Source organism: Canis lupus, chromosome 20, assembly GCF_048164855.1.
Source record: "Canis lupus baileyi chromosome 20, mCanLup2.hap1, whole genome shotgun sequence".
In the NCBI taxonomy this organism is placed as follows: Eukaryota; Metazoa; Chordata; class Mammalia; order Carnivora; family Canidae; genus Canis; species Canis lupus.
The window spans coordinates 41,962,634-41,988,090 of record NC_132857.1 but is presented as its reverse complement, the minus strand read 5'-3'; positions in this window follow the sequence as shown (position 1 = coordinate 41,988,090).

Genomic DNA, 25,457 nt, shown 5'->3' with positions numbered 1-25,457 from the left:
TAGGGTATAAACATATTAGCAAATGTAATTCAGTGGCATATAAAACAGATAATGCATTACAACCAAATGAAGTTTATTCCAGGAAAGCTAACAATATTTTATTAATAAAGTGGAGATAAACAAAATGATTATCTTAATAACTATAGAAAAATATTAATTAATTAATTAATTAATTAATTATAGACACACAGAGACACACTCAGCGGTTTAGCACCTACTTCTGCCCAGGGCATGATCCTGGAGGCCCAGGATCCAATCCCACATCGGGCTCCCTGCATGGAGCCTGCTTCTCCCTCTGCCTGTGTCTCTGCCTCTCTCTGTCTCTTTCTCTCATGAATAAATGAATAAAATCTTAAAAAAAAAATGAAAAAAGAAAGCTAACATTATACATAGACATGATTGTATACATAAAAAATATTTTTAAAAATCTAGAGACAAACTAGCAGAATTGACAAGTAAATTATCCAGGCTGTTGGAATCAGTTCAATATATGAAATCAACTGTATTTTTACTTACCATACAAATATTATAAATGAAATTAAAATTAAAAAGATATAATTTACATTAGCACAAAACCTCTCAAATCTAGGAAGGCATTAAATAATAGATGATCAAGACTTCTATACTAAAAACTACAAAACTTTGCCAAATGATATATTCAAAGTGCTGAAAGGAAAAATTTATAACAAGGATATTCTACTTGGCAAGAATATCTTTCAGAATTGAAGGACAGATAAAGATTTCCCAGACAAACAAAAGCTAAAGAAGTTCATCACTACTAAACTGTCGTATGAGAAATGTTAAAGGAATTTAAGTGGAAAAGTAATGGCCATAATCTGACATAAGAAAATTATGAATAAAAGGACTTAAAGTATGACAGCCTACAAAAAAAATGTGGAGAAGACAGTAAAAAAAAAAAAAAAAAAAAAAAAAAAAAAAGTTTTAAGAATGTGTTTGAACTTAAATGACATCAACCTAATATAGACTGCTATATACTTAGGATGCTATATATGAACCTCATGGTAACCACAAACCCAAAATGTATAACAGATATGCAAAACAATAAAAAAGACAAAGCCAAACATAACACTACAGAAACTCACCAATCACAAAGAAGGAGAGCAAGAGAAAGGAACAGAGAAACACTACAACCAGACAACAAATAACAGAATAGCAATAAGTATATACACATCAGTAGTTACTTTAAATACAAATGACCTAAGTACTCCAATCAAAAAACATGGTGGCAGAATGGATTAAAAAAAAAAAAAGCCAAGGTAATACATATATCAGATAAAATAGACTTTAAAACAAAGACTGTAACAAAAGGCAAAGGAGGGCATTGCATAATGATAAAGGGATCAATCCAACAAAAGGATATAATAATTGTATATATCTTGCAACCAACAGTGGAGATTTAAATACATAAAGCAATGATGAACAGACATAAAGAGAGAAATTGATAGTTACACAATAGTAGGAGGAGACTTTAACACACCACTTACATCAATAAGTCAATCATTCAGGCAGAAAAATCAATAAGGACATTGCTTTGAATGACACATTAGACCAGATGAATGTAACAGATATACATAGAACAGTCCATCTAAAAACAACAGAATACACATTCTTCTCGAGTGTACATAGAACATTCTCCAGAACAGATCACATGCCAGACCACAAAAAAAGTCTCAATGAATTTAAGAAGACTGAAATCATACCATGTTACTTTTCTGGCCCCAGCAATATGAAACTAGAAATCAACCACAAGAAAAAAAATACAAATATGTGGAGGTTAAACAACATGCTTCTGAACAACCAATGGATCAATGAAGAAATCAAGATACTAAAGAATACATGGAGACAAATGAAAATGGAAACACATTTGTCCAAAGTCTTTGGGACACAGTGAAAGCAATTCTAAGAGGGAAATATATAGTGATATAGGCCTAGATCAAGAATAAGAAAAAACTCAAATAAATAAGGTTACCTATACCTAAAGGAACTAGAAAAAGAACAAAGCGCAAGGTATAATGAAGGAAATAAAGATGTAACAGAAATGAGAGAGACTAAAATCAACAGAAAATATTAATAAAACCAAGAGCTGGATCTTTGAGAAGATAAATAAAATGGATAAATCCTTAGCTGGACTCAACAAGAAAAAAGAGAAAGGACCTGAATAAATAAAATCAGGACAAAAGAGAATTAACAGCTGACACTACAGAAATACAAAGGATTATGAGACGACAAAAAATTACATGCCAACAAATTGGAAAACCTGGAAGAAACAGATAAATTCCAAGAAACATGCAATCTTCCAAAACTGAATCAGAAAGAAATAGAAAATCTGAACAGACTGTTACTAGCAATGAAACTGAACTGGTAATCAAAAAACTACCTTATACTAGTCAGAGTGGCTAAAATAAAAAACACAAGAAACAAGTGTTGGCGAGGATGTGGAGAAAAAAGAACCCTCCTGCACTGTTGGTGGAAATACAAACTGGTGCAGCCACTGTGGAGAACAGTATGAAGGGTCCTCAAAGAATTAAAGGTAGAAAAACCATATGATCCAGTAATTCCACTCCTGGGTATTTATCTAAAGAAAATAAAAATACTAATTCGAAAAGATACATGCAGTCCTATTGTAGCATATTTATAATACCAAGATATATATGTAACCTAAGTGTTCATCAATAGATGATGTATAAGAAAAATATGATACATACACCCACACCACACATAGAAATATTTAACAGCCATAAAAAAGGATGAGATTTTTTTAAAAATTAAAGTTTTTTGCTATTTATAACAACTTGAATGAATCTAAGATGGCTCATGCTAAGAGAAATAAATCAGATTGAGAAAGAGAAATCCCAGATGATTTCACTCATATGTGAGTTCTAAAAAACAAAACAAATACAGAAAAAAACAGTATCAGACCTATAAAAACAGAGAACAAACTCATGGTTGTCAGAGGGAAGGGGTCGGGGGAGGCCGAAATGGGTGAAGAGGAGTGGGAGGTACAGGTTTCCAGTTATAGAATGAGTAAGTCACAGGAATGAAAGGCACAGCATAGGGAATATAGTCAATGTATTGCAATAGCACTGTATGTGGACAGATGGTAGCTACACTGTGGTGAGCACAGCATAACATAAAGAGTTGTTAAATCCCTATTTTGTACACCTGTAACTAATGTAACATTATGTCAACTATACTCAAACAAATTAAAAAATAAAGTTAAAATTTTAAAAATGGAAAAAGAAAACCCTGGGCCAAGATGAATTTAAAACACTTAAGTTGAGAGTCCTCCATTGTCCTCTTCATGGATAAGAATTAAAACTGCTAGGATATAAATTCTAAGTTAATCTTTACACTCAATACAATCCCAATTAATCTCAGCAGATTTTGTGTAGAAATTGACAAGCCAATTCTAAAATTCATACAAGTATGTTAAGAGGTCAAAATGGTTAAGGAGTTCATTAGTGAAAAGAAAGAAGTTGGAGGACTTAGACTATCCAATGTCAAGACAACCATGAAGTGATTAAAATTAAGACAGATTGAGGTTTGCATAAAGATAGATAAAAAAAAAAACAACACAGTGGAATAGAACAGAGTTCTGTCCAGTTACCCGATATTTGCTAAAGGATACTGTTGCATAGTATAGAAAGAATGCTTTTTCAAAAATAAATAGTGTTGGACTATCCAGATGGGAAAAACTAATCTTTATTCTTGCCTTACAGAAATCAATTTCAGGAGGATCATAGATTTACATATGCACAAGTTAAACAAAAGAAAAGCCTTTGGAAAAAATGAAGATATCCTTATTATTTCAGATAAAGTTTTCTAAATGGGATTTGAAATGTACCAACCACAAAATGTTGACTTGGACTATATTAAAATTAGGAAATTCTTGGGGGTGCCTGGGTGGCTCAGTTGGTTAAGTGGTTGACTCTTGATTTTGGCTCAGGTCGTGATCTCATAGCCCTGTGTTGGGTTCCATGCTCAGGGAGGGAAATGCTTGAGATTTTCTTCTTCTGCCCTTCCTCCCCACTCATTCTTTCTCTCTCTCAAAGTTAAGTATTTTGTTTTCAAAATAAGTAAATAAAATCTTAGAATGAAGACACAAGCAAAACAATATTAAATATGCCATTAACACATATAAAAAGACTCACACCTAGAATATATAAAGAATGGAAAATCATTAAGAAATAGTTAATCCAATAAAAAATAGGCAAATGACTTAAAAAGTCACTTCATCAAAGAGGATATCCAAATAGCTGATAAACCTATGCAAACAGGTTTGGCCTCATCAATCACCAGGGAATACAAATTAAAATCATGATGAGTTTCCATTACACTTTCAGTGGAGTAATCAAAGAAAGACGGACAATACTAAATCTCAGCAAGGGAATGAAGCAACTAAACTCTCATTTACTGCTGGTCAATTGAGTGTAAATCGGTACAGCTACTTTGGGAAAAATGTGTTGTGGTCTCTGCTAATGCCGAACATATGCATATTCTATGAGCGAGTCATTCCACTCACAGGTACTCACCAATAGAAATACATTCAAAAGTATACAAGAATGTTCATTGTATTATTTGAAATAGCTCCAAACTGGAAAAAATGTGTTCATCAACAGTAGAATGGATGAGTTGTTGTATATTCATATAATAAATAGCACAGAGGAATGAAAACAGTGCAACATGCAATGAAGAGCGAATCTCCAGACTTAATGCTGAATGAAATAAGTGTGAACTCACATAAGAGTTTGTATTGTATGATTCCATTTATATCAAGCACAAAAACACAGGCAAGACTGTTCTTTGGTTATGGAAATCAGAATGGTGGCTAACTTTGGGTGAGTGGAGTATGAGGTTGAGGTTGCCAAGTTGTTGGTAATGTCTATGAGCTGCTTATAAACTTTGTAAAAAAAAAAATCATCAAACTATAATAAGATTTGTATAGTTTTTTCATACATATATTTTATTTAAAAGTTTATAAAATAGAATATGAACCAGATTGCTGTCTCTTGTGCACTGTAGGAAAAGGGGAGGTGCATTGACCCAACAATCTAGTTACAGTTAGGAAACCTTCATTTATGGTCACCAAGACAAAATCTGCCACATGTGCTGTGCTTTCTAACTCATGCAGGACTTTTCTATATACTCACTTGATTCCTTTTCACGACAACCTTATGAAGTAGAAGTTAATTCTTATTCCAATTTTGCCTCTCAGGAAACTGAGACTCACATATATTGGGTGATATTTCCCAAAGAGTCGAGCCAAAAAGTGTAGAGGCACTCATGCTCTAGCTCCACTATTCTCTTTTCTCAACACCACTGTTCGACAACTATGTTTGGATTTAGAGACAGGTCACCTGGACCAAGTTGTTTCTCACAGCTTTTCTGTGAAATTGGCATTATCCTCACAGATGTGGTTCAGAAATATCAAACAATCTATGAATACACAATCTAGTAAGTCACTGAGGTAGAATCTAAACATGGATCTGTCCCATTCAAGCTCATTTCTTTCTATCAAATATAGCTGAGAGCTGTCCATGAGCATACAAGGACACTCGGTTATAGGAACTCAGCAGAAGGAACACTGCAGGTTATTTTGGGAGCCTCGTGGGGGAGGCATCTTTGAGATGGTTTCAACAGGAGACATTGTAGTAGAAATAACTCCGAGGTGGGAGATTGGTCAGGATAGTGTTAGAAATTTCAGTGGTCAGTGAGCAGACCAGTTTGGCTAAAAGAGAGTTAATTTTTTAAGTTCCAAGAAGTCAGGAACTATGTCTCTTTTATGAATTGAGTTCTCCCCAGAGCTTGACCCATTTTATTTTATTATTATTTTTTCTTTTTATTTTTAAAAATTTTTTAAGTTCCAGTTAGTTAACATGCAGTGTAGTATTAGTGTCAGGTGGACAGTATAGTGATTCCACACTTCCGTGTAACACCCAGTGCTCATCACAAATGCATTCCTTAATCCCCATCATCTATTCCACCCATCCCGCCCCATCCACTTCCCCTCTGGGAACCCGAGCTTAACTCATTTTAAATGGTTGGTTAATACTTGTTGAATCAACGAAAGGATAAGAGAATAAACTGAATATTTAGCATCAAAACTGAGTTGAAGGTAACTGTTTATGGATTGCATAGTTCATTCAGCCAATGATAACATCATTTAACATACCAGTTAAAAACTAAGTATCTAGAAAATACGATGGTATCAGCAAAGTCTACTGAGAAAAAATTCAGGTTAATCAGAGGTTTCCAAGCATGACTCTGCATTTGAGTGCTGTCGGCTTTTCAGAACACAGAATAGACATAGTCTAGATTACTATCTGCCCTGCGGCCAGCACCTGGACATCACACGGAAGGCATTGCCCCAACTCCTTCTATCTGGGTCTTTCGAGCCTTTGTCCTTCTTGTCAGGAATGGCGTTTCTTGGAAACTGCTTTCTGAGCTCTTTTTGTAAGAAAAATGATTTGTTGAGATAATGATCTGCACAGTATGACAGGGTATTTCAAGCACCACTTCCTCTTGGAGGGTAAATCAGTATTTTGGGTCACTGTTTAAGAATTTGTCTTTTTTGGTGTTGTAGGAACACTGCTCTTCACATAGATAGCTTCCACTCTTGGGATGAGGATATGATGAATCTTCTAACCTCAATGTTTCTGACATTTACATCTATGTGCTTCTGGAAAGACTCATTTCTAAGACATCAAAGCTGGTTGAAAGATTGCACCCAAAAGGTATTGATTAATGGATCTTGGTCAACCCTGAAAGAAGTTTCTAGTAGATTGTAACAATGCTGTCCATGACTCTATCCATTTTATCACCTACTCATGAAGACGTCAAAGCCAGACTTCAGACAGACAATTGGAATACATTAATAATGTATGTTGGATGAGAAATTATTGCACAAAATTCCAATAGGTTGTAAAGATGTGCTGAATTTCAGTAAGCATAAATGATGTCATGGGGTCAGGTAGCCAGTATTGCAAGTACAGAATGGGACACATCAGACTACAATGCAATTTAAAAAAAATGATCTAAGGGTTTAACTAGTTGCCAGTCAAAAAATGAAAACCAGAACAGTGTATTTTCTAGCAAAAACCTGCAGGCCTGTCTATTCTGTTCCAGAAAATTTCTACTTTCTAGAAATTGTTCCTTTACCTAATCCAAATGATTAAAACAAAAGCACTTAAGTCCAAACACAACCTGGTCCCCTGGCCACATTTGCTGGGTTCAGGATTGGACATGTGATTCAAGAATGAGAACCCATTTCTGAGGATTTTAAAATAGGAACTTTTTAAAGTTCTGATTTAATAATTGTTAGGGTCATCTAATTTTAAAAGATGATGATTGTAGAGTCAGAGAGCAGTAAGCTGTTTTCTTCCTAAAGAAAGAAAAAGCTTTATATTTGTGGGTAGCCATAATGTCTCCATCACTAGGGCAGCAGAGGAATCTGGTCTGTGGAGAACAGAACAGAGGAGAGTTGGAAGGAAAAACCTCCATCTAAATTTAGGTTCCTTACTCAGTTATTTCTGTAGCTCAGCTGCATTCTTCCTCTCTTCTTATCATTCTATTCTAATAACCTACTGGAACCCAATGACTTCCCTTTTAACTCGAGCTAATTATGTGTTTGTCATCTGCAATGCAAAATGTCCTAAGTAAACTACAAACTTAAGCTCCATTTATAGTGCCTGAAATAAGAGTGGGATAATTATGACACACTAAATCCCGAGGTAACCCTAATCTAAACTGTCCTGGCTGCTCTCGTATGGACTACTGTGGTCATTCCCAGGTTCAGCTTTCTAAAGAGACTTAGAGAAAGAGGATGTAGCAGTGTACAATTGTTTAAAGGGTTGCCATGTAGAAGATAGAGTAGATGCTCTATGCTGCTCCAATGAACAAAAATTGATACCAACAGTAGAAAGTTAGAACACTTTTGATCAGTATTAAAATTGTCTTTCTAAACATTAGAATTATCTGACAATGGAATGGATGACCTAGTGAAGAATAAAGGTCTCCATCAAAGGGAAAGTTGGGTCAGAACTTGGATATCACCTTATTTGGGAGTTTGACAAACAGGTAGCAACTCATAGCCATAGCCATGATTTATTAGAAGGCTTTCTAAGTGTGAAGCACTGTGTTGCCATGTGCTTCATGTAAATTTACACTTCATGTTCAGAAAAATCATATGAAATAGGTATCATCACGTCCATGAAAATACCAAATATTGTGCGTAAGGGCAATATTTTAGTATTTTTTTAAATGCAAAAGATAACTTGTGGAATTACATAATAGTTAGTTTCAATCTTTGTCCTAAGTATTTATAATTTTACCATTTCATGGCATATTTTAAGTTAATAAATCATTCTCAATTTGACTCAAGTCTACAGTAAATGGTGACCTGCTGGATTTTCAGATAAGTACAAGCTAAAGCACATTTATTTCCATTATGATTAATTCAGTTGTATTTACCCAAGAAGCCCCCTGTATTATTTGCAGGACCTAGTGGATAATGTCTTTTCATTTATTATATAGTAGGAAAACTGACTTTTGTTGTCTTACTGTCCCCAGGTTGTGAAACCCAACTACTTGTCTTTCATAGGTGAGAAACACAAGCAGTTACACTTTCTATTTTGCTGTTGCTCATCATCCCAAAATCTTTAATGTTATCTGCTCCATAAAGATTCCAAAACTACCACTTAAAAGTTTGCTTAACATCAAAATGAATGGATCATTCTTTTTAGAAGATAATCCTCATTTGACAACTAGTCCAACCGACCATATTATTTTTAAAATAAGGAAACCCTATCACAATAAGCTCTATAATTTTTTTGAAACTTAAAGCTTTCTAGAATCATCTATTTAATTTTGTATTTTTTACCAGATAGTATAAAAATTCTGCTGTATCATCTCATTGTTGCTTTAATTTTACTCCTTCTACTTTCCTAGTTTGTCCCACATTCCTTTTCTTTATAAAATGTCAGGGAAAAGACTAAACATAAATATACAAAGATCACAGCTAAACCAGATGCAGAGAAACTGACAGTTTATGCCAGATGCTGGAGACTCTCTTCAAATTAAATATTCAGCACCAGGTGGTTGAATTGGCTTAACAAAGGAACATGTGCTTATGAGGGATACAAAGATGGAGTTAGAGGGACTAGTTCTCATTTGGAGAAAATTAAGTTGTTTAATGAAATAAATATAAGAAGGTTTTGAAATCAAAGTAAAAATGAAATTAAGTTGAATCACTCATTCATATCTATACAGAAGGCGATGTTACTGCAATTTGTAAAATTTCTTTTCAAAATTAATACTTAGGACAAATGCTAGTATTTATAACATCAGCTAAAGGAAAAAAATCCTTTAATTATGCTTTAGAGACAGCATAATATTAAGTCTGTTTCCAACTCCCTACAGACTGGTGATAATTAAAATAATCAACTTTTCTGCATATGGGTTAAAGTACGAATAGAATCTTGTACATATATACCGTATTTCTTGTACTGAAAGCTCTCAGAGTTGAAATTTGGGTTAGTGCCTTTACAACTGGTTGCAGTAAATGAACTGACCATGTAGTATAAGCTTAAGCAGAAACTAATGACCTTCAAGGGTATTTTAAGATGTTTCCTCAACACAAGTGAAGCAAGTCTATACAGATAGGCTGTGATATGTGTCTGAGATATGTGCTCGCAGTCATCTTAAATAGATTTTTTAAGTGTACAATAGAGATTAATGAGAAATTAGCCTCTTAAAAATGTTTCAGACAATATTAAAAACATAGCAAGCAAAGAGCTATGTAGTCAATACAGTGGGGTCTCCTGAATGCCCCTTCCCTCCCCAACCCTGACCGTGCGAAATAACCATGCTTCTGAATTTAGAGTCTATCATTCTGGAATACCTTCTTTCAAGTCCCAATAGCAACTTGTTTTCATAATAGTACTAGAAATAAATAGTAATTCTACTGTGGAATCTAGAGTTTCTAGAGTTGTCAACAAAGAAACACTTTGATATAGTTTAAACCGTACTCTTTTTTTTTTTTTTTTGTATATATTTTTTTTGGAGTTTGATTTGCCAACATATAGCATATTACCCAGTGCTCATCCGGTCAAGTGCCGCCCTCAGTGCCCATCACCCAGTCACCCCAACCCCCCGCCCACCTCCCCTTCTACTACCCCTTGTTCGTTTCCCAGATGTTCTGTGTCCCTCTCTGATATTTCCCACTCATTTTATCTCCTTTCCCCTTTAATCCCTTTCACTATTTTTTATATTCCCTGAATGAATGAAACCATGTAATGTTTGTCCTTCTCTGACTGACTTACTTCACTCAGCATAATACCCTCCAGTTCCATCCACATCGAAGCAAATGGTGGGTATTTGCCGTTTCCAATGGCTGAGGAACATTCCATTGTATACATAGACCACAGCTTCTTTATCCATTCATCTTTCGATGGACACCGAGGCTCCTTCCACAGTTTGGCTATTGTGGACATTGCTGCTATAAACATTGGGGTGCAGGTGTCTCGGTCTTTCACTGCATCTGTATCTTTGGGGTAAATCCCCAGTAGTGCAATTGCTGGATCACAGGGTAGCTCTATTTTTAACTCTTTGAGGAACTTCCACACAGTTTTCCAGAGTGGCTGCACCAGTTCACATTCCCTCCAACAGTGCAAGAGGGTTCCCCTTTCTCCACATCCTCTCCAACATTTGTTGTTTCCTGTCTTGTTAATTTCCGTCATTCTCACTGGTGTGAGGTGGTATCTCATTGTGGTTTTGATTTGTATTTCCCTGATGGCAAGTGATGTGGAGCATTTTCTCATGTGCTTGTTGTCCATGTGTATGTCTTCTTTGGAGACATTTCTGTTCATATATTTTTCCCATTCCATGATTGGATTGTTTCTTGGATGTTGAGTTTAGTAAGTTCTTTATAGATCTTGGATACTAGCCCTTTATTTGACATGTCATTTGCAAATATCTTCTCCCATTCTATAGGTTGTCTTTTAGATTTGTTGACTGTTTCTTTTGCTGTGCAGAAGCTTCTTAAGTCCAAATAATTCATTTTTGCTTTTGTTTCCCTTGCCTTCATAGATGTATCTGGCAAGAAGTTGTGGTAGCCAAGTTCAAAAAGGATGTTGCCTATGTTCCCTAGGATTTTGATGGATTCTTGTCTTGATCTTTCATCCATTTTGACTTTATCTTTGTGTAAGGTGTAAGAGAATGGTCCAGTTTCATTCTCCTGCACGTGCCTGTCCAATTTTCCCAGCACCGTTTATTGAAGAGACTGTTCTTTTTCCAGTGGATAGTCTGTTGGGCTTTGTCGAATATTAGTTGACCATAGAGTTGAGGGCCCATGTCTGGGTTCTCTATTCTGTTCCATTGATCTATGTTTCCGTTTTTGTGCTAGTACCACACTGTCTTGAGGATCACAGCTTTGTAGTATAGCTTGAAATCTGGCATTGTGATGCTCCAGGCTCTTTTTTTCTTTTTCAATATTCCCCTGGGTATTTGGGGTCTTTTCTGATGCCACACATATCTTAAGATGATTTGTTCCAACTCTTTGAAGAAAGTCTGTGGTATTTTGATAGGGATTACATTGATCGTGTAAATTGCCCTGGGTAACACTGATATTTTCACAATATTCATTATTCCAATCCATGAGCATGGAATATTTTTCCATCTCTTTGTGTCTTCCTCAATTTCTTTCAGAAGGGTTCTGTAGTTTTTAGGGTATAGATCTTTTACCTCTTTGGTTAGGTTTATTCCTAGGTATCTTATGCATTTGGATGCAATTGTAAATGGGATTGATTCCTTAATTTCTATTTCTTTAGTCTCATTGTTAGTGTATAGAAATGCCACTGATTTCTGGGCATTGATTTTGTATCCTGCCACACTGCCTAATTGCTATATGAATTTTAGCAATCTTGGGGTGGAGTCTTTTGGGTTTTCTATGTACGGTATTATGTCATCTGTGAAGAGGGAGAGTTTGACTTCTTTGCCAATTTGAATGCCTTTTATTTCTTTCTGTTGTCTGATTGCTGAGGCTAGGACTTCTAGTACTATGTTGAATAACAGTGGTGAGAGTGGACATCCCTGTCGCGTTCCTGATCTTAGGGGAAAGGCTCCTAGTGTTTCCCCATTGAGAATGATATTCGCTGTGGGCTTTTCATAGGTGGCTTTTAAGATACTGAGGAATGTTCCCTCTATCCCTACACTCTGAAGAGTTTTGATCAGGAATGGATGCTGTATTTTGTCAAATGCTTTCTCTGCATCTATTGAGAGGATCATATGGTTTTTGTTTTTTCTCTTGTTGATATGATCATTCACGTTGATTGCTTTAGGAGTGTTGAACCAGCCTTGCATCTCAGGGATAAATCCCACTTGGTCATGGTGAATAATCTTCTTAAAGTATTGTTGGATCCTATTGGCTAGTATCTTGTTGAGAATTTTTGCATCTGTGTTCATCAGGGATATTGGTCTATAATTCTCCTTTTTGGTGGGGTCTTTGGTTTTGGAATTAAGGTGATGCTGGCCTCATAGAACGAGTTTGGAAGTATTCTATTCCTTTCTATCTTTTGGAACAGCTTTAGTAGAATAGGTATTATTTCTTCATAAACATTGATAGAATTCCCCTGGGAAGCCATCTGGCCCTGGACTTTTGTATCTTGGGAGGTTTTTGATGCCTGCTTCAATTTCCTCTCTGGTTAGTGGCCTGTTCAGGTTTTCTATTTCTTCTTGTTCCAGGTTTGGTAATTTGGTTTTCCAGAAATGCGTCCATTTCTTCTGGATTGCCTAATTTGTTGGCATATAGCTGCTCATAATACACTTTTAAAATCATTTGTATTTCCTTGGTATTGGTTGTGATCTCTCCTTTTCATTATTTTATTAATTTGAGTCTTTTCTCTTTTGTTTTTAATAAGGATGGCTAATGGTTTATCTATCTTATTAATTCTTTAAAAGAACCAACTCCTGGTTTTGTTGATCTGTTCTACAGTTTTTCTGGTCTCTATTTCATTGAGTTCTGCTCGAATCTTTATTAACTCTCTTCTTTGCTTGGTGTTGGTTTTATTTGCTGTTCTTTCTCCAGTTCCTTTAGGTGTGAGGTTAGCTTGTGTATTTGTTTTTTTTTCCAATTTTTTGAAGGATGCTTGTATTGCGATGTATTTCCCTCTTAGGACTGCTTTTGCTGTATCCCAAAGATTTTAAATGGTTGTATCTTCATTTTCATTAATTTCCATGAATCTTTTTAATTCTTCTCTAATTTTCTGGTTGACCATTCTTCTTTAATACGATGCTCTTGAACCTCCATGTGTTTGAGTTTCTTCCAAATTTCTGCTTGTGAGTGAGTTCTAGTTTCAAAGCATTGTGGTCTGAAAATATGCAGGGGACAATCCCAATCTTTCTGTATCAGTTGAGATCTGATTTGCGACCCAGTATGTGGTCTATTCTGGAGAAAGTTCCATGTGCACTTGAGAAGAATGTGTATTCAGTTGCATTTGGATGTAAAGTTCTGTAAATATCTGTGAAATCCATATGGTCCAGTGTATCATTTAAGGGCCTTATTTCTTTGGTGATGCTGTGCTTAGAAAATCTGTCATTTGCAGAAAGTGTCGTGTTGAAGTCTCTTACTATTAGTGCATTATTATAAGTATCTGTTTTCTTTGGTTATTAATTGATTGATATACTTGGCAGCTCCCATATTAGGGGCATAAATATTCATGATTGTTAGGTCGTCTTGTTGGATAGACACTTTAAGTATGATATAGTGTCCCCCTTCATCTCTTACTACAGTGTTTGGGATAAACTTTAATTTATCTGATATGAAGAGTGCTACCCCAGCTTTCTTTTGAGGACCATTTGAATGGTAAATGCTTCTCCACCCTTTCATTTTCAGGCTGGTGGTGTCCTTAGGTCTAAAATGAGTCTCTTGTAGACAGGAAATAGATGGGTCTTGCTTTTTTATCCAGTCTGAAACCCTGCATCTTTTGATGGGATCATTTAGCCCATTCGCGTTCAGATTAACTATTGAAAGATATGAATTTAGTGTCATCATAATACCTATTTAGTCCCTGTTTTTGTGGATTATTTCTTTGGGCTTCCTCTTTCTTTTACAGGGTCCCCCTTAATGTTTATTGCAGAGCTGGTTTGGTGGTCACATATTCTTTCAGTTTCTGCCTATCCTGGAAGCTCTTTATCTCTCCTACTATTCTGAATGAGAGTCTTGCTGGATAAAGTATTCTTGGCTGCATGTTCTTCTCATTTAGGACCCTGAATATATCCTGCCAGCCTTTTCTGGCCTGCCAGGGCTCTGTGGAGAGGTCTGCTGTTAATCTAATATTTCTCCCCATATAAGTTAGGGATCTCATGACCTGAGCCAAAGGCAGATGCTCAACCACTGAGCATCCAGGTGCCCCTTACACCTAGTTTCTAAATTCCCCATGCCACATAATGTAAAACATTCACAGGTTCTGAGGATTAAGATATGGGCACTCCAGGGGCTGTTTATTTGACACAACACCGGGGGGGCATGGGACCTTATCACCCAAAATGTAGGCTTTCGCTCAATCCTTTTGTTTTCATATAGCAGTCCCACTTCTGCTATTCCTGGAGTCTCCACATCCTGTTTTTCCTTCAGTCTTCTGCTGTTGTAAAGGGAGGGGTCACAGTGGGACTCCGTGTGGTTGGATCAGCAACCCAGAGGTTTACCTGTTACTTAACTAATTCTTTTTCCTTTTCTCTCCCATTCTACTCCCCCTCCTTCAGAATGCCACATCTGCCTTTCAATTCCTAAAACACTCTTGAGTTTCTGTGTTGTGAATTGGCTGGTTTCCAGGCTTGGTCCCTGAAAGAAGTTAGCTTCTTTCTGCTGACAGGCATTTTTCTCATGGTTCTTTTCTCTCCCATTTTCTTGCTGCTTTTGGCTAAAAAAATTCTTTGCTGTGATTTTAAAAGGGTTTCAGGAGAGAGTTGAAGCAAACATGTGTGTCCCATCAGCCGTATCTAACCGGGAGTTTAGTATATTCACTTTACAGAAGAGATGGCAAAGTCCTAAGTTATCCTAAATAACTTGCCTATGGCCACAAAACTAGGCAATTTGAAACCAGAATTCCTATCTATGCTTTTGAGAAGATTAGATGAAATGAGCTGTCTCCCTAATCTGGGATTTTATGAATAATAAACCACAGTTATTCTCAAGATTTATTGTCTCTTTCACCTGAAAGCCTACTTATAGCTACAAACATGTCATATAATGCCTACAAGATTATAATTAACTTGAGAAATATGTCATTATAATTCATTTGTGCCATAGACACAATGGCCCCCTGATAAATATTAGAATGAAAGAATAATGAATGCTTATTTGCCAAACACATTTGATCTTCAGCGCCTACCAGCCTATAATTCTAGGAACAGTCTCTGTCAGAGCAAAGGCTCAGAATCAGCCCCTGATATAATACAATGCTAATTCTTATAGCAGTATTCTGTGCTTTGTGAGTTAGCAGTCTGTTTGTGATATTCCCAATGCTCTTTCAAAAACAGATTTGAGAAAAGGTGGCCATGGTCATTTGTGTGGCTCATTACCACTTGGTAATATTGCCATAGGATCTAAATTTCAGGGAATTTTTTTAAAAAGGATTTCATTTATTTGAGAGAGAGAGAGCAGAGCAAGAGAGGGCATAATCAGGGTGAGGGTAAGAGGGAGAGGGACAAGCAGACTCGCCACAGAGCAGGCACCTCGGCAAAGGACTCTATCCCAGGACCCTGAGATCATGACCTGAGCCGAAGGCAGACACTTACCCAACTGAGCCACCCAGTTGCCCCTTGGGTAATTTTTCTTGATAACACTTTTGGTATTTGGGAGTAGGAAGCATCAGTGTTAGTGATATATTCCTTACAGTTTCCCAGCCTCAGACATAGTAGAGAGGGTATTAAGCTAGGGCCATAACCTTAGAAGCTTTAAGAATTAAGAAGTTTATAGTGTCAAGAGAATGAAAAGGTAAGCCACAGAATGAGGAAAAATATTCACTAAAGACACATCTAACAAAAGAGTGTTACCAAAATATACAAAGAATCCTTCAAACTTAACAATAGGAAAATGAGCAAGCCAATTAAAAATGGATAAGAGATCCTAAACAGTCACTCCATTAAAGAAGATATACAGATGGCAAATAAGCATATGAAAAGATATTCCACATCCTATGTCATTAGGGAAATGCAAATTAAAATAATAAGATACCACTATGCACCTATTAGAATGGCCAAATTCAGAACACTGACAACACCAAATGCTGGTGAGGAACTGGAACAACAGGAGCTGTTATGCACTAATCTTAGGAATGCAAAATGGGACTGCCACTTGGGAAGATACTTTGTCCGTTTCTTGCAAAACTAAACATACTCTAACCATAAGTTCTAGCAGTCATGCTCCTGGGTATGTACTCCTGCCCACATCAAAACCTGCACACAGATGTTTATTCATCGTTGCTAAAACTTGGAAGCAAACAAGATATCCTTCAGTAGGTGAACAGATAAGTGGTGGTACATCAAGAGAATATTATCCGGCACTAAAGGGAAATGAACAATTATTGGGGCTAAGGGCAGGCCATCCAAACACACCACAATGGCATACTGATTATTTTGAGTTGAAGCTACACAGGAAACAGCCCTGCAAGGACACTCAGACTATTCTCTGTCCCACTGAAAGTAGGAAATACATTGCCCATATGAAAAGTGCCCTCCCCATACTTAGAAGTAGAAAGATATCCTTATCACCAGAGACAGGAACCTTAAAGCAAGAAAGCTGTGGAAACAAATCTCGTTATCACTTTTTACTAATCTACTAGCTCAGGCCAAATTCCCCTTAGAATTCCTTACTAGTTAAAGCTCCTAAACACCTGGTTGTTGTTGTTGTTTTTTTTTTAATCTTGTAAATTTACCACAAATTTATTGTCTCTTTGTTTAAAATATATGAAAACCGTCTGCCTCAGTCATTTCTTTGGGGTCTCAATTTTATCATTGGGCCTCTGCGCACACGCAACAAAACTTTTTTTTCCTGTTGATCTGTCTCCTATAAATTTAATTATTATTCCAGCTAAAAGAACCTTGGACAAAGAAAAATTTCTTCCTCCCCTTCACTATCAAGCAATAAAAACACATGAAGGAATTGAAATGTATGTTACTAAGTGAAGGAAGCCAATCTCAATGCTAACATACTACATGATTCCAACTACAGTGTATTCTGGGAAAGGCAAAACCATGGAGACAGTTAACAGATCAGTAGCTTCCAGGGGTTGGGGGTAGGGAGAAATAAATTGGTGGAGAACAGGGGATTTTTAGGGCAGAGAAACTCCCCTGTATGACATTATAATAGTGGATACATTTACCTAAGCTTACAGAATGTCCAGTGTGAACCTTATTGTAAGCTGTGGACTTTGGCTGATGATGTGTCCATCAGGTTCATTGATTGCAACAAGGGTATCATTCAGGTGCAGATACTGATAATGAGGAAATCCTGCAAGTGTAGGGGCAAGTGGTACATTGGAACTCTCTGTACCCTCTGCTCAATTTTGCTGTGAGCTTAACTGATTTTAAAACTAAAAACTATTCAAAAAGTTGATAGTGTCCCATGTCCATAGATTAAATTGCAAGTGAAAAAAGTTATGGTATCCCCATTATAAGTCACCACTGAAACAGTATAAATTGTAAATTATTTCTGTTTCCCTAAATGACAATGTCCTTACTTTTGTTGGGGTGGAATAGCAAATTCTTTCAAAGAAAATTTGTGTTCTCATTTTTGTGTGGGTGCTCCCATCTGTTGGAGCACGTGGTCTGTATTTTAGTTACCCGGTGGTAGGTGGAGGCCCTCAAATCATTTCTCTTTCTTTTCCCCACTGGTTCCCTTAGTCCCCAGGGATGAGATCCTTGGAAAGGTACAATCCTGAAAATCACTGCCATGGTGAGGTTACTGTTTAGGCCAGAGGTACATAATTCCCCTTGGTTCCTGAAGTCTCTGGTGAGCTTAGTTCTCTTCAGACGTCACTTTCAAGGCTGAATATAGGTTAAGACAGGATGATATAAATTTGAAAGCTATCTCCTCTTGTTTAACTGCCCAAACTTAGGCAAGTCATTATTTTTGAACTTTAGATTATTCTGTGATATTTGGCTTAAAATATCAGTCCCTTAGGAGGATGGTGAGGAAGAAATGAAATAGCACACACAAAGCAGTCAAGAGATATCATTTTACTCTTCCCTTCCCCAACTCCATGATACAAAAAGGTGATTGTGGTGATAAAATATTCTATAGTAAAATCTAGATTATAAGACTTCATACACATCCATAGAATTATCAAATATTAGGGATCCCTGGGTGGCGCAGCGGTTTAGCGCCTGCCTTTGGCCCAGGGCGCGATCCTGGAGACCCTGGATCGAATCCCACGTCGGGCTCCAGGTGCATGGAGCCTGCTTCTCCCTCTGCCTATGTCTCTGCCTCTCTCTCTCTCTCTCTCTCTGTGACTATCATAAATAAATAAAAATTAAAAAAAAAAAAAAAAAAAAAAAAAAAGAATTATCAAATATTAGCATTTGAAGGTAAGTAAAGAATCCTCTAACCCTTCGTTTTTTATCTTATCCATGGGTAAACTGAGGTCAAGGGACTTATGTAATGGATTACAGGCTAGATAATAGCAAGATTAGGATTAAAAACAATCATATATTATGATTAAAAACAAGGGCAATATTTTCCTCTATATGTCTTTTACATATAAAAGATATATATAGATGGATTTCAAACCACCTCTGTGAGTGGCTTCCTGTGGTTGGTGTTTCTTGGTAGGAAAATTGGCATTTATAACCCAAATTATATTTGGGTTGGAATCTCAACTCTAGAAAAGGCAGCCTATCTAGTGGAGTTTTCGAGTGCAGACTTTGATATCAATTTGACCTGTGTTCCAGTTCCAGGTTTGCCACTAATTATGTGATTTTGGACAAGTGACCTCTCCTCTCCAACCTCTCTTTCGCACCTGTGAAATGGGATAATAATAGTAGCAATCTTGCTGGGTTGTTGTGGAGAGGAATGAATACTGTTTGTAAAGTCTACATGGTACTTTGCATAGTACTTGTTCCCTACTAAGGACTTGCTAAGTGTTAGCTCTCTGTTGTTTTCATCATTATTTAACCTCTGATCTTGGCTCCTTTAATGGGAAGATGGGAAAATGATATCTATGTTACAGTGTAATCATTAAGAGAAATGTAAAGTGCCTGACATTCTAGAAGTGGTCACTCAAAAGTCAAGTGTGTCCAGAGAGTTCTATAACTAAGTCTCAGATAATTGCAGATAAATATTAACCTCTTGGAAACATAGATAAGTAGTCTTAATGTCACTAACATTGCTCGGTGTGAGATGTTGTTTCCAAACCCCATTTTCCATTTTGTAAAACCAAAAGTCATAGGTTAAGAAAAAGGTGAGCTTTGCCTGGGGCAGAATGGATGGGTGCCCCAAATGTCAACCTCAAGGTAAAAAGGCAAAATCTGTTGGTCTTTTCCTTCCTCAGGAGTCATTTTCGCCGAATTCACCAGTTCCTGAATTAGCTGAGATAGGAGACTTAGCTAAAAGTCATTTAAACTAGTTAAAACAGGGGTGCCTGGGTGGCTCAGTCGGCTGAACATCTGCCTTCAGCTCAGGTCACAATCCCGGAGTCCTGGGATGGAGCCCCACATCAGGCTCCCTGGAGTCCACTTCTCCCTCTCCCCCTGCTTGTGCTTTCTCTCTCTTTCAAATCAATCAATCAATCAATCTTAAAAAAAATAAACTACTTAAAACAAATGGTTCAAGAAGGCCCTGGAAAGGGGAATACAATGGTGAGAGTTCATGCCTTTGTAACAAACCGTTACGTGTGATGTCTTTTCTCAAGGGTTCCTTTTGTACCACTCGAATCATGCAAGATGGGTTAGGTACTGCTTGTTCTTACACCCAAGTGGCCCATTCCCCACTCACAGTCCTTGACAGGAGGGGAAATGTATGGTTGTCTGAACCTAGTGTCTGCCTGGGGAGGTGGTGGTACTGTGCCTGGCAGGGAGGGTGGGGGGCAGGGATCCTAGGCCAGAGGTTCTCTTAGGTGCACTTAGTGGGGAAAAGCCAATCACCAAAACTTTGTTGTGGGGAAGGCAGAAAGACCACCCAGCAGAGCCCTGATGGGAACATGTGCCTGCTGGGTGCCTCTGCTCTCAGCCACATTGCTCTGAGGTCTCACTGCCTGGCAGGGCTCCTAACGAGGTGGAGGGTCCTTGACATCATGGTGTCAATATGATGACAAACATGCTTACAGAGTGGAGGGAGGGGGTGCAGAGGGGCAGGCAGGGTATTAGAAACCACTGGGAAATAGGGACTGCATGAGACTTAAACCCCAGCTCTGTTTTCTATTGGCCCTGGACTCTAGGTTAATAAACCAACCATCTGACTCTACCATCTGTAAAAGGGGACAACTGGGCTGTGCAAAGCAAAAGCAGGAATATGTGTGACATAGCATACTATGGGTGTCCCATAAATGTCTTCCAAAATTAAAAAATAAAAGTTAAATGTTGGAGAAATACAGAATAGGTCACAGCCAAAAAGAAACCTAACTTTCCATGCCTCCTGTTCAAAGCATGAAATAACACCCAGGGAATTGTTTTGATCATTACCCCAAGTCTAAAACAACAGTATCATTTAAAAAATAACTATTTACATTTTCCTGGCTTAAAACTGTCTTGAAAGACATTTGCATCAAACAGTGACTTACTCTTCCTAAATTAATTTGAGAGATTAAGTCACAAGGACTGTTTGAAGAAACTTCTTTTTTAAAATTCTCCTTGAACACTTGGCATGTCAATAAATGAATTTCTAACTTTGATATTTTAAATAAGTATTTGATAATTGTCTAGAAAAGTCTTTATATTTCTGAAAAGCTCCCTACTGTCATCTTAATTTCGACCAACTATTTAGTTTTGAAGGAACACTGTCCTTTTCACAACCCACATGATTGCACAAAGACTAATGAATTCTGACTTATTTGCATCTACTTGAAGGGCCATAACTGGGAAGACTCAGAATATTCTTTTTTGATAAATTAGCTCATTTCTGAAGAGCAGACCAAACTGGATCCCTTGACTAGTTCAACCTTGTATAATAGGAAAATAAAGGTATGAAAAAAAATCTCCAAATACAACCTGTACATTTCCATATAGAGAGACAAGATCCACACCCCCAAATAATAGTGCCCAAGAGGGGAGAGGAAATATTTATTGAGCATCTGCTATGGGACCAGGGATTGGGCCAAGAACCTTCAATGCACGATCTCATTATATTTTCACAGACTCCATTTCATTTTAATTCTTACAAGAACCCCATGACATAGACATCCCCTTCACATTTTTGTGCATCCTGCTTCTGAAACAAGTCCCTCTTCCCAGTGGCCTCACACCCCTCTCTGTTTCCCCCTCTAAGTAGAGCAGAGCTTCCCAGCATTTTCAGATTGTAGCACACGTGGAAAAACATAACATTGGCTCAGCACACTCAACAAACAGCAAGGCATTTTGGAGCATGTAGATAAGGCTTGGTGGAAAAATTCACCTAAGATATTATGAGGAAGAATACATACCATAGAAGGTGTTATATATTGAGTGTGTACTACATTTATAAAGGTATTTTAAACTTTTTAATGAGAAACTAAACCCTGATTTTTCAAAGACACCTTTATTATTTATTAGAAATGATTATTGAGGCATAATTTATGTCCAATGAAATACAGATTTTAAGCATATACGCTGGATCATTTTTGATAAGTGTACACATATTCCCCAGTCAAGATATACTAGCACATTATCATCACTCTAGAAAGTTCCTTCATACCTGCTCTCAGTGAATGTTTGGACCTTAGATGCAGCCACTTGATCTGCTATCTATTATTGTAGAAAGTTTTGCCTATTCTAGAACTTCATATAAATGGAATAATATAGCATATATTCTTTTGTGTCTTGCTCCTTTTATTAAGCATTACATTTTCCTTTTTTTAAATATTTTTTTAAAAATTTTATTTATTTATGATAGTCACACACACACAGAGAGAGAGAGAGGCAGAGACACAGGCAGAGGGAGAAGCAGGCTCCATGCACCGGAAGCCCGACGTGGGATTCGATCCCGGGCCTCCAGGATCGCGCCCTGGGCCAAAGGCAGGCGCTAAACCGCTGCGCCACCCAGGGATCCCCAGCATTACATTTTCAAGACTCATTCTGCCTGTGGCATGTATTGGTAATTTCTTACTTTTAATTGCTAAGTAATATTCCATTGTGTAAATAAACCATAGTTGATTTACCCAGTCTCCTGTTGATATAGATACCTGGGTTATTTTTAATTTTTGGCTAAGTAAGCTACTATAAACATTCTTGCACAAGGGTTTTTGTGAACATATATTTTTGTTTTCCATGGATAGACAGTTAGTGTAAAGTGGCCAGGTAATACAGCAGATGCATGTTTAGCTTTACACAAAACTCTCAGTTTTCCAAAATCATTCAATCATCATACATGGCTACTAACAATGCAGGAGAGTTCTGCTGCTTTCACATCTATTTCAGTGGTTGGGAGTATTAAAGCTTTTACTTCCAGCCATTCTGGTTGGTTTGTGATGATATCTAATTATCATTTTAGTCTGACTTTCCTTGATAAATAATTATGTTAAGCACTTTTTTTTCATATGTTACCAGCCATTTATAAATCTTCTTTTGTAAAGTGTTTTTTTCAAGTGTTTGTTCAAAACTTACTCAGTTTTTTTTAGGTTGTCTTTTTAAAGAGTTCTTTATATTCAGGATATAATTCGTCTCATCAGATGTTGTTTTATAAATATTTTCTCCCCACCTGGAACTTATTTTTTAAATGGTATTTTTGTTGCATGCTAAAGATTTTAGCCACGAGGTCCTATTTGTCCGTATTTTATGATGACTGCTTTGTCTGTTTTCTCTATGATTTTGGCCACTTATACCAAGGACATGAAAATATTCGCTTATGTTTCATACTAGAAACTTTAGAGTTTTAGCTTTTAAATTTGGATCTGTGATTCACTTGAAATCTTTTGTGTATGTGATATATTTGGAGATTTTCTAGATTTGTACTAATCTAATACAGCAGTCACTGGCCATATGTGGTTATTTACATTTAAATTAATTAAAAATGAATTAAAATAAAAAATTCAGTTGCTAAGTCACTTTAGCCACATTTCAAGTTCTGAAGAGTCACACACAGATATTGACTCTCTTTGGCAAGATAGATATAGAACATTTCTACCACTGCAGAGAGTTCTGTTGGAATATTTTATTGTCACTGATTTCTGATTTAATACTATTGCAGCCAGAGAATATCCTCTGAATGATTTTGACTTTGGAAATTTATTGAGACTTGTTTCATGGCCCAGAAAATAGTCTACTTTGGTTAATTTTTCATGTGCACTTGAGAAGATTACACAATCCTTTTCTGCTGCTGGATGTAGTGCTCCCTCACTGTTAGTTGAGTCATGTTGGATCTTCCATCATTAAGAAATGCCTCTCTATTTTGGTAATACTTGTTGTCTTGAAGTCTACTTTGGTTATAAAATATAATAATGGTAGATTTTTAAAAAATATTTATTCATGAGAGACACAGGGAGAAGGCAGAGACACAGGCAGAGGGAGAAGTGGGCTCCCTGCAGGGAGCCCAATGTGGGACTCAACCCCAGAACTCCAGGATCATGCCCTGACCCATAGGCAGATGCTTAACCACTAAGCACTAAGCCACCCAGGTGTCCCATAATGGTAGATTTTTTTTAAAAAGATTTTATTTATTTATTCATGAGAGACACACACAGAGAGAGCAGAGAGAGAAGCGGGCTCCTCGCAGGGAGCCTGATGCGGGCCTCGATCCCAGACTCTGGGATCATGCCCTGAGCGGAAGGCAGATGCTCAACCGCTGAGCCACCCAGGCATCCCCCATAATGGTAGATTTTTAATGGCTACTATTTGAGTGTTATATCTTTTTCCACTTTCCATTCTTCCACTTTCAACTTTTCTGTGTCTTTAGATTTGAGGTGTGTTGCTTGTCAACAATATACACTTTTTGTTTTTTTTAGCCAGTTTGACAATTCTTGCCTTTGATTTGGCTCTTTATTCCACATGTAATTACTGATATATGTGGGTTTTAATCTACTGTAGTGATATTCAATTTATATTGTTCATCCGCTCTATGGTTTTTGTTCCTCCTCTTCTGCCTTTTAGGAGTATGTGTGAATTGAGTATTTTTAGGTATTTTTATTTTCTGTGTTAGTTATTATCATTTATATCTTTTAATGCAATTTTTAGTGGTTGATCTAGAGATTATAATATTCATCTCTAACTTGTCTCATCTACAATAAATTATTCTACTATTGCACAAACAATATAAGAATCTTAAAATAATGCTCTTTAATTACTACTTTCTTGCCCTTTGTGATCTTATCATATATTCTATTTCTAAATATGCCAGAACCCCACATAGCATGGTTATTATTTTACTTTAAAAGGTCAACAGACTTTCAAATGTGTGTGTGTGTGTGTGTGTGTGTGTGTGTTTAATGTCCTTTATATTTACTAACATGTTTTCACTTTCTGGTGTTCTTTATTTCTTCTTCAAGAACTGGATCTCTATCTGGCATGGTTTCCTTTTAGCCTAAATAATTTATTTTAGTATTCTTTATAGTAGAGGTCTGTGTGAGACAATTTCCTTCACTTTTGCCTTGTTGAAAATATCTTTATTTTGACTGCCTTTATTTTTGGAAAATAATTCCACTAAAACTAGATTTCTAGATTGATTTTTTTCTTCCCTTCAACACTTTAAAGATGTCATTCCACTGTCTTCTGGGCTCCATTGTTTCTAGTGAGAAGCAGTAATTTCTATTGTTGTTCCCTTTATGTAACATGCTTTATTTTCACTGGCAGCTTTTAAGATTTTCTCTTTATGTTTGTTTCTCAGCAGCTTGATTATGATGTGTCTAAAGTGCTTTTATTGGTATTTGTGTTTATCCTTCTTTGGGTATGCTGAGTTTATTGTATCTTCAGTTAATATTTTCCATATATTTTAGAAAATGCTAGGCCATTCAAATATTTCTTCTGAGACTTGAATTATGTTTATCTGAACAGGTTATATTTTTTACATTTATACACATTATATATACCATATATATGGTATATATGTGTATGTGTATATATATATCAGATATCTTGAATGCAAACAGAATTCAAAAACAAACTGATTGTCTTCAATTTCACAGATTCCTTCCTCCAATGTGTCCAGTTTGCTAATAAACTCATTGAAAGGATTCTTTATCTGTGATCTATTTTTCATTTCTAGCATTTCCATTTGGTTCTGATATTGTCCATCTGTTCAAACATGTTGTTCACTTTTT